The 12,616-nt window shown below is 40.6% G+C and overlaps 1 long non-coding RNA gene across 1 annotated transcript; it reads right to left on the reverse strand.

Moving 5' to 3' along the window:
* Positions 1 to 575: 575 nt before the first annotated feature.
* Positions 576 to 4,879, reverse strand: LOC311515116. Its single transcript, XR_014710051.1, has 3 exons — positions 3,822 to 4,879; positions 3,594 to 3,745; positions 576 to 3,533 (listed from the first exon to the last, which is right to left on the reverse strand). It is a non-coding gene; the product is annotated as an uncharacterized lncRNA (long non-coding RNA).
* Positions 4,880 to 12,616: the final 7,737 nt, after the last annotated feature.

Consider the following 12,616-nt stretch of genomic DNA (forward strand, 5'->3'; position numbering starts at 1 on the left):
AAAAATAAACTATCTGATTAAAATCATTTGACTGGACAATTTAGTCAAATTTGCTAAAAGAACATTAGAGGGTTCTATTGGAACTTAACTGCCTCAAATGTATAAAGGGAATGTAAGATGTAAAAAACAGAGCAGTGTGGAAGGGATGTTAAGGAAAAGAAAATGTGTATGTATCTGTCTGAGTGTGTGTAAATATGTAAAGTTCTAAGGACCAGTTAGTTTTGTTTTTGTTTTAAATAATGCCACTAAAAATCCATTTGACTCTTTAATTCAAAGTTGCAAAACTGACAGACCTTTTTGCTAGACACAGGTAATTAGTGTTGTTTGGCTTTGGGATTTGGCATTTAACCCTTAAAAGGTAACTCAATGCTTTACAAAATTTAAAATGTTTTTAAGTTGTGGCTGCAGCAGGGCAGTCAAAATCAGGAGAATATATAAAAAAAAATTTGGATTCTTTTTGTTTGTTTTTTGTTTGTTTGTTTTTGTAACAAAATAGCAGATGAGAGTTGTAGTAAAAAAAAAAATAAAAAAAGACAGTGCCTCTCTGAAGCAACAGCTGGGGTGAGGTGCACAAAACAAAAAGAAGCAATGTTAGAAACACTGAGTCTTAAAATGGCTCTGAGTAATCAGACTGTCACTTTGATAAAGGTACATGAAAACTCTGTAAGCAAAAAAAGAAATAGTGACACCTTATGTAAAAATGGATCTGGATAATGTTATAGAAGTTAAACTATGGAAGAAATGTGCATTTGCCCCAGAACATGTGCAGGGTATATTGTAGAAGGGGCAAAAGAAATGCAAACATACCATGCTACTTAATTAAAATGCTATTAGGGCTCCAAAGGGAGCCACAATAGGTTGGGTTTTCTTTTTCAGATTGCTGTGTGTTTTGGAAGCAGAAGTTAAAAGTAATCAAAACTCTGGTGAAAGTTGATTGTGTCCCTAAGACAGAGTCTCTGAGCTGCTGATGGCTTTAAATCCAAAAGCAGGAAGTTTCTGTGAAAATGCAAATTACCTAAATGATAAAGGAAGGAAAGAACTAGCAGCACAAAGGAGCTGCAGATAAAGGACATACCTGGTCAGCAAACAAATTGTCTAAATAAAAGGCATGGGATAACAAGATAATTTTAATAAATGTAATGATAATAAGTATCCCTGTAACAACGTATAGTGTGTATGATTTTTGGAAAAATCCTTTAAGGTCGTATGATAATGATGCTTCTCAGTTATTACCTGTAAATAAAACTTAAAGCTTAACACAGCAGGAAAAACATTATAAACTTAGTCTGCTGTATAAGAAGGAAAACTCAGGGATTTAATGACTAAACAGTGGGATAATTTCCCCATAACCCTTAAAAGATAAAAGCCTTTGAAACCTGGCCTGCCTATAGAACAAAAACAGGAAAATATGGGGGCAATTTCTCTGTTTTGCCTGCAATCAGCAAGGGTATTTGTAAAAGAAATATTTTAAGCAATAATCTGCCACCCCAAAAGGGGTAGAAACATGTTTTTTTGTCTTTCAGAAAATCAGGAAAAGCTGCCAGCTGAAAAGCAACCCAATACCATGAATCTACTGTCACAATAGAAATTGTGTTCTGTGTTCTATGTTTTGTCTTGTGTTTTGTGTTGTTGCTAGCACTGTTGTGTGTTTAAAAAAAAAAATACTGAAGACCTGCAGGAACTTAAAAATAAATTAAGCTTTCTGTCCCAGCTACAGGACAGCCTGATACAAAAACAAGTACATGCCAATGTAGACTTGGTCCAAATTGGTCTAGGTAACCTAAAAGGCCAATGGAATCTTTAGTAATGGCTTAATACCAGCACATGGCTTATCCATAAGAAAAAAAAAATATTAGAAATAGGAAACTACACAGCCATAGCTATGGGATGCACTGAAATGCAGATACTTGCACTAGCTACTTTGGAACACAAAATGTTCTGGGTCATACTGGGAAATATTAAGGGTTTGATGCATTTGTTAAAAAAGAAAGAGATCATTGTCTGACACTTATCAATATGAATGGATGCAATATGTTTCCAGTATTGTAAACCAGACTTGTTAATGGAAGAAATTGTTGTCAAAATTGCACACCAACAGTCCCTGGAGGCAAAGGTATTGAAGGTTAACCCACTCCCCATATTACACATGGGATCCTTTTGGCTACCCTGGACCTTGAGCCAGTGGGCTGGGGAGGGAGGGAAGCTATTGGACACTAGAGGTTGTACCGAATGGACTCCTCAAAAGTGGGTGTGCCTCACCTTGCCTGTTGCCCCAGAACCTTGTAGTAAAGATACATCACTAGGATCATGTATGTGGCATGAATTGGAATCACAAACTCAAATTGCCTCACAGTACTTTCTCTTGAATAGGCTACATAGAAAGTGACACTGACGATTATAAATCTTAGTGTCAAAAGGGGGATTATGTTGGATCATATTAAAGAAGTTCTGTATTAAAATCACAAATGAGTTTGATTCCCCAGAGTTTCAATTCCAGGGTATTACTAATTAAGAGGTCTCTTGGTTTTTGGTGCTGTTTCTCTCCCTCTATGTGTGAAACTTGCAAGCTGCTAATTGCGTTAGTACATTCTAAGACAGAGTCTATTCTCAAAGCAATTCACAGAGAGAGAGACTCAAAGCAATACTCTAACAACAGAAACAGCACCCAGAGACTCCCCGCCCTTTTGTTGTATTAACAATTGTGATTAAAATAGAGATAGAGGATGTATGTGGATGGATGCTTGGTGTGGATAATAACTGAATGATCAGGGAGGTGCCAGCCTAAGAATCCAGTGTCCATCGGCTGAAGAAGGCGTCAAGTGGAAATAACCAGAGGACCCCATCCGGAGGGCAGACTGGAATCCACCCAACAGCCTCAAGGATGGGAGAACCAAAGAACAAGATAACATCTTGGAGCCGTCAGGAACGTGCTATCTGCTGATTGATTCAGCAACAGCATGATGAAGCAATTCCCATAGACTGGCATAGGAAGAAATTCCTATAAAAATAGACTCTAAAAAGTGAGAACTTTGGGGTCTGATTCTGCAAACCAACTTCCAGGAGCATCAGATGAGCATCTGACAAGGCCCTGCTCCCTCCTCATGTCCAGGCCACCTGGCCAGTGGCTTGGCATAAGCAACTCTAAGGCTGGTAACTATGATAACAACCTTGCAGAACCTGTGTGTGTGGGTGTGTATGTGTGTGTGTGTGTGTTTGTATGAATGAATGTGTGAATAAATATGAGATTGAATGGAATGTTATAACTATAACTAACTGCTTACTATGATTCTTTCTGTATTCACAATAAATGTGGTATTTTGCCTTTTTCCCTTTAATAAGATCCTGCTGGTTTTTATTTTATTGGTACAACATTTTGGTGGAGAATTGCGAAAGGGGGAATATTGGTAAAAAACCTCAGTTATTGTAAATATTGGTGTGCACACCGCCAGCTCTAGTGAGCTAGGCATTTCTATTAGGTTAACCAGACCTGCTGGCCTCCGAGAAGGTAGTAGGGAAAACAGATTAAACCAGACCTGCTGGCCTCCGAGAAGGTAGCAGGGGACCTGCTGGCCTCCGAGAAGGTAGCAGGGGACCTGCTGGCCTCCGAGAAGGTAGCAGGGGACCTGCTGGCCTCCGAGAAGGTAGCAGGGGACCTGCTGGCCTCCGAGAAGGTAGCAGGGAAGAACAGGTTAACCGGACCTGCTGGCCTCCGAGAAGGTAGCAGGGAGAAACAGGTTAACCGGACCTGCTGGCCTCCGAGAAGGTAGCAGGGAGAAATAGGTTAACTGGACCTGCTGGCCTCCGAGAAGGTAGCAGGGGACCTGCTGGCCTCCGGGAAGGTAGCAGGGGAAAAACGCATAGATTAAGCTATGATTTCAGAATCTAGGCTGTGTCACTTGCTAAGTAATACCAGCAGTGACAAAGAGATTGAAATATCCATGTTAAGATGTTTAAAAGAAAACAGGGTAAGCCAGTACCAGAGGGAGGAATGGAGTCAGAAGGAACTCCAACCTTACCTTTTGTTAAAGAAATTACACCTTTTAAACAAATCCTTCAAAAATGTGGGCACAGTCCTTGGACTAAACAAGCCCTAGCTGATGTCTGCACTATTTCGGACTTAGAGGATAGATTGGCTCAGTATATCCTCATGTACAAACCTTCTAGTGCTGCCAAAAGAGATGCAGCAGCAATTTGGTTGTTGTGGGAGGCATGTAAGGATTCTTCCCTCCGCTTGTCTTCATGTAAAGAGGAAAAGGCACAAATGGAAAAGGGAGCAGACAATTGGAAGGTGCTGGCTACAAATATCCAAAGCCAGCTGAAAATAGTGAAAGAGGCACTCCAGGAATACAAAAAGAGTGAAAAAGTTAACTCTGCAGAGGCTGGAGGGAGGTAGGTAAAGGGGGAGAAGGTCCTATGTACGGCACCCCCAGGCATAATTACAAAGAGAAAAGAGAGTAAAAAAAATAAAGTTAACTCTGCAGAGGCTGGAGGGAATTAAGCAGTTAAACTTTGTATTTCACCCAAACAACTTTTAACCGAAAATGTTAAAAAGGAAAAGTGTTAGAGCACTCTTGGTTTCTTTGCAGCCATTCTGAAAGAAAAATGGGCCCTTTTCCAAAGGAATGTCTGTAAATTAGCCAGGCAAAAATAAACTATCTGATTAAAATCATTTGACTGGACAATTTAGTCAAATTTGCTAAAAGAACATTAGAGGGTTCTATTGGAACTTAACTGCCTCAAATGTATAAAGGGAATGTAAGATGTAAAAAACAGAGCAGTGTGGAAGGGATGTTAAGGAAAAGAAAATGTGTATGTATCTGTCTGAGTGTGTGTAAATATGTAAAGTTCTAAGGACCAGTTAGTTTTGTTTTTGTTTTAAATAATGCCACTAAAAATCCATTTGACTCTTTAATTCAAAGTTGCAAAACTGACAGACCTTTTTGCTAGACACAGGTAATTAGTGTTGTTTGGCTTTGGGATTTGGCATTTAACCCTTAAAAGGTAACTCAATGCTTTACAAAATTTAAAATGTTTTTAAGTTGTGGCTGCAGCAGGGCAGTCAAAATCAGGAGAATATATAAAAAAAAATTTGGATTCTTTTTGTTTGTTTTTTGTTTGTTTGTTTTTGTAACAAAATAGCAGATGAGAGTTGTAGTAAAAAAAAAAATAAAAAAAGACAGTGCCTCTCTGAAGCAACAGCAGGGGTGAGGTGCACAAAACAAAAAGAAGCAATGTTAGAAACACTGAGTCTTAAAATGGCTCTGAGTAATCAGACTGTCACTTTGATAAAGGTACATGAAAACTCTGTAAGCAAAAAAAGAAATAGTGACACCTTATGTAAAAATGGATCTGGATAATGTTATAGAAGTTAAACTATGGAAGAAATGTGCATTTGCCCCAGAACATGTGCAGGGTATATTGTAGAAGGGGCAAAAGAAATGCAAACATACCATGCTACTTAATTAAAATGCTATTAGGGCTCCAAAGGGAGCCACAATAGGTTGGGTTTTCTTTTTCAGATTGCTGTGTGTTTTGGAAGCAGAAGTTAAAAGTAATCAAAACTCTGGTGAAAGTTGATTGTGTCCCTAAGACAGAGTCTCTGAGCTGCTGATGGCTTTAAATCCAAAAGCAGGAAGTTTCTGTGAAAATGCAAATTACCTAAATGATAAAGGAAGGAAAGAACTAGCAGCACAAAGGAGCTGCAGATAAAGGACATACCTGGTCAGCAAACAAATTGTCTAAATAAAAGGCATGGGATAACAAGATAATTTTAATAAATGTAATGATAATAAGTATCCCTGTAACAACGTATAGTGTGTATGATTTTTGGAAAAATCCTTTAAGGTCGTATGATAATGATGCTTCTCAGTTATTACCTGTAAATAAAACTTAAAGCTTAACACAGCAGGAAAAACATTATAAACTTAGTCTGCTGTATAAGAAGGAAAACTCAGGGATTTAATAACTAAACAGTGGGATAATTTCCCCATAACCCTTAAAAGATAAAAGCCTTTGAAACCTGGCCTGCCTATAGAACAAAAACAGGAAAATATGGGGGCAATTTCTCTGTTTTGCCTGCAATCAGCAAGGGTATTTGTAAAAGAAATATTTTAAGCAATAATCTGCCACCCCAAAAGGGGTAGAAACATGTTTTTTTGTCTTTCAGAAAATCAGGAAAAGCTGCCAGCTGAAAAGCAACCCAATACCATGAATCTACTGTCACAATAGAAATTGTGTTCTGTGTTCTATGTTTTGTCTTGTGTTTTGTGTTGTTGCTAGCACTGTTGTGTGTTTAAAAAAAAAAATACTGAAGACCTGCAGGAACTTAAAAATAAATTAAGCTTTCTGTCCCAGCTACAGGACAGCCTGATACAAAAACAAGTACATGCCAATGTAGACTTGGTCCAAATTGGTCTAGGTAACCTAAAAGGCCAATGGAATCTTTAGTAATGGCTTAATACCAGCACATGGCTTATCCATAAGAAAAAAAAAATATTAGAAATAGGAAACTACACAGCCATAGCTATGGGATGCACTGAAATGCAGATACTTGCACTAGCTACTTTGGAACACAAAATGTTCTGGGTCATACTGGGAAATATTAAGGGTTTGATGCATTTGTTAAAAAAGAAAGAGATCATTGTCTGACACTTATCAATATGAATGGATGCAATATGTTTCCAGTATTGTAAACCAGACTTGTTAATGGAAGAAATTGTTGTCAAAATTGCACACCAACAGTCCCTGGAGGCAAAGGTATTGAAGGTTAACCCACTCCCCATATTACACATGGGATCCTTTTGGCTACCCTGGACCTTGAGCCAGTGGGCTGGGGAGGGAGGGAAGCTATTGGACACTAGAGGTTGTACCGAATGGACTCCTCAAAAGTGGGTGTGCCTCACCTTGCCTGTTGCCCCAGAACCTTGTAGTAAAGATACATCACTAGGATCATGTATGTGGCATGAATTGGAATCACAAACTCAAATTGCCTCACAGTACTTTCTCTTGAATAGGCTACATAGAAAGTGACACTGACGATTATAAATCTTAGTGTCAAAAGGGGGATTATGTTGGATCATATTAAAGAAGTTCTGTATTAAAATCACAAATGAGTTTGATTCCCCAGAGTTTCAATTCCAGGGTATTACTAATTAAGAGGTCTCTTGGTTTTTGGTGCTGTTTCTCTCCCTCTATGTGTGAAACTTGCAAGCTGCTAATTGCGTTAGTACATTCTAAGACAGAGTCTATTCTCAAAGCAATTCACAGAGAGAGAGACTCAAAGCAATACTCTAACAACAGAAACAGCACCCAGAGACTCCCCGCCCTTTTGTTGTATTAACAATTGTGATTAAAATAGAGATAGAGGATGTATGTGGATGGATGCTTGGTGTGGATAATAACTGAATGATCAGGGAGGTGCCAGCCTAAGAATCCAGTGTCCATCGGCTGAAGAAGGCGTCAAGTGGAAATAACCAGAGGACCCCATCCGGAGGGCAGACTGGAATCCACCCAACAGCCTCAAGGATGGGAGAACCAAAGAACAAGATAACATCTTGGAGCCGTCAGGAACGTGCTATCTGCTGATTGATTCAGCAACAGCATGATGAAGCAATTCCCATAGACTGGCATAGGAAGAAATTCCTATAAAAATAGACTCTAAAAAGTGAGAACTTTGGGGTCTGATTCTGCAAACCAACTTCCAGGAGCATCAGATGAGCATCTGACAAGGCCCTGCTCCCTCCTCATGTCCAGGCCACCTGGCCAGTGGCTTGGCATAAGCAACTCTAAGGCTGGTAACTATGATAACAACCTTGCAGAACCTGTGTGTGTGGGTGTGTATGTGTGTGTGTGTGTGTTTGTATGAATGAATGTGTGAATAAATATGAGATTGAATGGAATGTTATAACTATAACTAACTGCTTACTATGATTCTTTCTGTATTCACAATAAATGTGGTATTTTGCCTTTTTCCCTTTAATAAGATCCTGCTGGTTTTTATTTTATTGGTACAACAATGTCGGGTAAATGACATGTCTGGTTTCCACCTTAGGGCTCTGAACCTCCGACGAGACTGCTCGGGTGTTATCCCCATTCTGACTCTCGCCTTGGATTTAAACAGTTCATACTTGTTCATGTGTTCTTTAGGCATTTCAGCTGCCACCTCAGCTAAGGGTCCACTGAGCTGCGGCCTCAGCTCTACCATGTATTGGTCAGTAGAGATGTTGTACCCAAGGCAGGCCCTTTCGAAGTTTTCTAAGAAGGCCTCAGTTTCATCACCTGCCTTGTAGGTGGAGAACTTTCTGGGATGGGAAGTGGTACCTGGAGAAGGATTGCTAGGGTTTGTTGGTATATTCTGCTGGGCCTTTATCCTCTCCATCTCCTCCACATGCTTCCTCTCTTTTTCCTTCTCCTCCTCCTTCAGCCGCATGAGTTCTATCTGTCTTTCATGTTCCCTTTGTTTTTCCTCAGCCTGAAATTTGGCTAATTCCAGCTGTAGTCGAGCTGAGGATTTGGCCATTCTAACCTCTCTGTTTTTAACTAACTTTACACCCGAGGTTTAGAAATAAACAAACAAAACTTGGCTGTAAAATTTTGCTGTGCTGGAATAGAATACCTATTCTCTGATAGTGATTGTCAGCCTACAGAAAAAGACAATTCCCTTGTCTCTGCTTTGGGCCCAAATTAAAGCAAAAAACCTCCAACTACTTGGAAACCTGCTTACCCAGCCCAAAGAAGAAAAAAAATTTCTTTTCAAACCTGTGCTCCTTGTAAAACAAAAAAAAATCAAAATCCTAAAAAAAACCCTGCCACTTTTGTCTCCAGGCAAATGGGTAGAGCACACACCCCCTATTTACTTTTAGGAAGAAAAGAAAAAAAAAAACAACCTCTGGGTTGGAAGACTGTGAATTTCCCTGCAGGAGTTAAGTACCCTGCCTCCAGGCAAAGAAAACCTGCAATTCACAAGATAATCCCCTTTTGTCTCTGCTTGGCCACAAAGCAGAGAGAAACCAAGCTGCTTTCAGTTTCAAAGCTGCCTTCTGGACTTCCTAAAAATTCCTTTTTAAAATCTGTATTTCTAGTTCAAAAAATCTCAACTGGATCTCAAAATGATTTCAGGTTAATCCCACCACTGTGCCACCATGTCAAGGTTCCTCCCCCACTCTGAACTCTAGGGTACAGATGTGGGGACCTGCATGAAAAACCTCCTAAGCTTATCTTTACCAGCTTAGGTCAAAACTTCCCCAAGGTACAAAATATTACCCCCGTTATCCTTAGACTGGCCGCTACCACCACCAAACTAATACTGGTTACTGGGGAAGAGCTGTTTGGACGCGTCCTTCCCCCCAAAATACTTCCCAAAACCTTGCACCCCACTTCCTGGACAAGGTTTGGTAAAAAGCCTCACCAATTTGTCTAGGTGACTACAGACCCAGACCCTTGGATCTTAAGAACAATGAACAATCCTCCCAACACTTGCACCCAACAAATGTTGGATAAAAAGCCTCACCAATTTGCATAGGTGACCACAAACCCAAACCCTTGGATCTGAGAACAATGAAAAAGCATTCAGTGTTTTACAAGAAGACTTTTAATAAAAAATAGAAGTAAATAGAAATAAAGAAATTCCCCCTGTAAAATCAGGATGGTATATATCTTACAGGGTAATTAGATTCAAAAACATAGAGAACCCCTCTAGGCAAAACCTTAAGTTACAAAAAAGATACACAGACAGAAATAGTTATTCTATTCAGCACAATTCTTTTCTCAGCCATTTAAAGAAATCATAATCTAACACATACCTAGCTAGATTACTTACTAAAAGTTCTAAGACTCCATTCCTGTTCTGTCCCTGGCAAGCGCAGCATACAGACAGACCCAGACCCTTTGTTTCTCTCCCTCCTCCCAGCTTTTGAAAGTATCTTGTCTCCTCATTGGTCATTTTGGTCAGGTGCCAGCGAGGTTACCTTTAGCTTCTTAACCCTTTACAGGTGAGAGGAGCTTTCCCCTGGCCAGGAGGGATTTCAAAGGGGTTTACCCTTCCCTTTATATTTATGACAGGCATGTTCTGGGAGGTAGAATCCAATAGATTCTAAGTTAAACTTTTTGACTCACAACAGACCTCATGGGACATTTTAGAAACACATGTTGATGGGCGTGTCAGTATAAAATAAGGAGCCAGCTGCTAACTATTTTATATCCTGTTCATATCCTTGTCAAAGATTATTTGGAAAGCAATCACATGCTAAATTTTAACCAGCTGACCACACAGTGACTAAATCTACCAAGTGGAACTATTTTAGCACAGTTGATTGGTTATTACTATGGCAGGTAGAAGTATAAATAGGGAGAACGAAACGCTTGATGCTCACTCAGCAAATACCTCAAGCCACAGGTATGTATTTCCCTTCTAATTTTTCTTCAGTGCTTTTAACTAAATAATTGTATTGATTATATTGTAAACTGTGATTGTTGCATTTCATCCCAGAGACTGATTGTTATTCGGAGCCGAGGGAAAAAAACGTGGCCTGATTTTTTCCAAAGGTGCTGTGAACCCACAGTTCTTATTTGCTTCAGTGAGAACAGTGGGTGATTAGTATCTTTGGAAAGCAGATAGTACATCAGAAGGGCCAAGATGGAATTTGAGAAGCAAATAGCCAAAGATAAAGACAAAAACCAAGAAATTCTCGAAGAATATCAGAAGCAAGAAGCCTTTCAGGGTTTATTAAACTACTAGGGAGGAAAAGGACACTGCAGAGACGTTACTAAAAAAATACACCTCAGCCTTTCTAAAAGGGGATGATGGGCAGATACCTACCCCTGAGATACTTTATAGAGGTGGTAATAAAGATGCGGCAGTGCTAGAGTGTGAGGTGTCAACGTAAGACATGCTGGAACAAATGGATAAAATAAAAGAGCAAGAAGTCATCTTGACTGGTTGGTGACTTGGCTGAGCTGCTAACAAAAATCTGTAATAGATAATGAAAATGAATTACTCTGTTAGTCGACTGGAAGGTAGCCAATGTTGTTGCTATTTTCAAACAGGTGCTTAGGGTGAGCCTGGGAACTACAGATCAGGGAGTCTTACTTCAGGACCAGGTACATTTAGTGAAAAAATAGAGAATTATAAAACACTTACATGATAGCTAGGGCCCTACCAAATTCACGGTCCATTTTGGTCAATTTCTCGGTCATAGGATTTTGAAAATTGCAAATTTCATTATTTCAGCTATTTAAATCTGAAATTTCACAGTGGTGTAATTATAGGGATCCTGACCCAAAAAGGAGTTGTGTGTGGGTCGCAAGGTTATTGTAGGGGAGGATGCGGTGCTGCTACCCTTACTTCTGCGCTGCTGCTGGTGGCTCTGCCTTCAGAGCTGGGCAGCTGGAGAGCGGCGGCTGCTGGCCGGGAGCCCAGCTCTAAAGGCAGAGCCACCTCCAGCAGCATTGCAGAAGTAAGGATGGCCTGGTATGGTATCGCCACCTTTACTTCTACACTGCTGCCTGCAGAGCCACTCTCAGCCCTCAGCCAGCAGCCGCCACCCTCTCGCCACCCAGCTCTGAAGGCAGCGGCGCAGAAGTAAGGATGGCATGGTATGGTATCGCCACCCTTCCTTCCATGCTGCTGCCGCTGGGGCACTGCCTTCCGAGCTGAGAGCCCAGCCAACAGCCGCCGCTCTCTGGCTGCCCAGCTCTGAAGGCAGCACAGAAGTAAGGATAGCAATACTGTGACCCCCACACACACACACACAATATCTTTGCAACCCCCCTGCAACTCCCTTTTGGGTCAGGACCCCCAATTTCAGAAACGCTGGTCTTCCCCATGAAATTGTATAGTATAGGGTAAAAGCACACAAATGACCAGATTTCACAGTCCGTGACACGTTTTTCATGGACATGAATTTGGTAGGGCTCTAATGATAGCATAAAGAGAGGACCAGCAGCGTTTCTGTAAAGGAAAATTGTCTGGCTTACCTATTAGAATTCTTTTTAGGGTGTTAACAAATTAATGGATAAAGGAGAACCAGTAGCTGTAATTTGTTTGGACTAGAGCTGGTCAGGAATTTTCCAGGGAAACAGATTTTACTAGGAAAATGCCAATTTGTTGAAACAACGTTTGTGAAAACATATCAGTTTGAACAAACTCCTGACGAAACACAGGCTGGGCTGCTGGGGAATCTGGGCTCCCAGGATTCATGGCTGTGGGGCACCTCTGCCACATGGACTGCCTTGGAAGCAGTTACAGCAGGGTTTCCTGCCTCCATAGCTCTGGGGCAACCCCACTACGTGGAATGACTTGAGACTGGGGACTGTAGAGTTTCCAGGGTTTGTGGTTCCAGAGAAACCCTGCCATGTGGACTGTCCCAGATTCTGGGGCCTCAAGGCTTCCATGCTCCCTGCTGCAGCCGTGTAAGTGTAGACAACCCCATGTATCTCAGGGGTAACGCTGCGGAAGCCAACAAGGTTACACTGGTGTATAATTGATTTGAGAAAAAAAATCAGATCATATGTATCTACTAGGATTAAAACATGGTTTTCTCTCTAGCAAAGTTATAAAAATATGTTTTAAATGTCCACACAGAGAAGAAACTACACATTATAAGACAGCTTAGTCACA

The sequence above is a fragment of the Lepidochelys olivacea genome (genome assembly GCF_965140295.1).
Source record: "Lepidochelys olivacea isolate rLepOli2 genome assembly, chromosome: 1".
NCBI lineage: Eukaryota > Metazoa > Chordata > Testudines > Cheloniidae > Lepidochelys > Lepidochelys olivacea.